Source organism: Mastomys coucha, unplaced genomic scaffold, assembly GCF_008632895.1.
Source record: "Mastomys coucha isolate ucsf_1 unplaced genomic scaffold, UCSF_Mcou_1 pScaffold15, whole genome shotgun sequence".
In the NCBI taxonomy this organism is placed as follows: Eukaryota; Metazoa; Chordata; class Mammalia; order Rodentia; family Muridae; genus Mastomys; species Mastomys coucha.
This window is the reverse complement of record NW_022196897.1, coordinates 55,912,457-55,914,419: the sequence shown is the minus strand read 5'-3', so window position 1 is coordinate 55,914,419 and position 1,963 is coordinate 55,912,457.

Here is a 1,963-nt window from a genome sequence, read left to right as displayed (position 1 = left end):
GCATTTCTCATCCTCCAGGCAAGAATGTATCAAATGCCAAATAGACATCGTAACAAGCGCCATTAGCAGGATTACCGCGGCTTTGGCAGCGCTCTCTAACCTTGAGGAAGGGTTGGAGGAATTAAAATCAAACAGCATGCCTCTCAGAGCTTACCTTGTCCTGCAGTTCTGAACCCTCTCTGTGAGCTTCCCGAGCATCCCGGGTTTCAGCACCAGCTGTGGCCTGCGCAGTCGTCTTGCCGGGAAGAAGACACGCAGACACTAGGATCCTTCTGCAGCGACGTTTACTGCCCTCTTCCAGAGGGAAAAAAGGTCAAGCCAATAATCCGCACTGCTTATATACACCACAGTGCTGCGTGTCTACCCACAGCATGGCGTGTCTGCCCATGATTGGCTGTTCACTCATCACCCCACGTTATGCCCCAGGATGGGCCGTGACTCGGTGTCTTTTCATTCTACGCACGTGCACAGACAGTTCTCTACGCACATGCGCAAACAGTTGTTTACCAGGAGTTACAGCGGAAGTAGGCGCCATCTTGTCATGGCGAATGCCTCTCCCACTCTGCTGCTCTCCACAGGCATCAGCAATAGTGTCTGGGTTTGGTGTCTGGAAATGGGATGGATCCCTAGATAGGATTGTCTCTGGATGGCCTTTCCTTCAGTCTTTGTTCAATTTTTGTGTGTGTGTGTGTGTGTGTGTGTGTGTGTGTCACAGTCTTTCCTTTAACTAGAAACAATTCTGGGATAAAATTTTTGAGATGGGTCGGTGGCCCTACCCTCAACTGGGGACTGTGCCTATCTACAGGAGGTGATCTCTTCAGGTTCTATCTCCCCTTTGTTGGGTATTTCAGCTGTTATTCCCATTGGATCCTGGGAACCTCTCCCTTCCGTGGCATTTGAGACTTTCTAGTGGCTACACCAGTTCCCCATCCCCCATTGCTACATATTTCTATTCAATTTCCTGACCCTCTGTCTCTCCCTCCTTTCCCATACTTGATCTTGCCTCCCTTTTGTCCCCTCCCCCTCCTACCTTCCTCCTGGTCCCTCTCTCCCTCTACCTCCTGTGATTATTTTGTCGCCCAACTATTTAGCATTGAAGCATCCACACTTTGGTCTTCCTTCTTCTTAAGTTCCATATGACTTGTGGATTGTATCATGGGCATTGTGAGCTTTTAGGCTAATATCCACTTACCGATGAATACATACCATGTGTGTTCTTTTGTATCTCGATTATATCACTCAGAATGATATTTTCTAGTTCCATCCATTTGCCTGTGAATTTCATGAAGTCATTGTTTTTAACAGCTGAGTAGTACTCCATTGTGTAAATGTACTGCATTTTCTGTATCCATTCTTCTGACAAGGGACCTCAGGGTTGTTTTCAGTTTCTGGCTATTACAAATAAGGTTGCTATGAACACAGTGGAGCATGTGTCCTTGTTATATGTTGGAGCATCTTTTGGGTATATGCCCAGGAGTGGTATAACTGGGTCATCAGGTAGAACTATATGCAATTTTCTGAGAAACCACAAGATTATTTTCCAAAGTGGTTTTACCAGCTTGCAATCCCACCAGCAATGGAGGATGTTCCTCTTTCTCCACAACCTCGCCAGCATCTGCTGTCACCTGAGTTCTTGATCTTAGCCATTCTGATTGATATGAAGTGGAATCTCAGGGTCATTTTGATTTGCATTTCCCTGATGACTAAGGATCTTGAACATTTCTTTAGGTGCTTCTCAGCCATTTGAGGTTCCTCAGTTGAGAATTCTTTGTTTAGCTCTGTACCCCATTTTTAATAGGGTTATTTGATTCTCTGGAGTCTAACTTCTTGAGTTCTTTGTATATTTTGGATATCATCTCTCTCTTGGATGTAGTGCTGGTAAAAAGCAAGCACATAGTGAACCTCACACAGTAATAGTGGAAGTCTTCAACACCCCACTCTCACCAATGGACAGATCATGGAA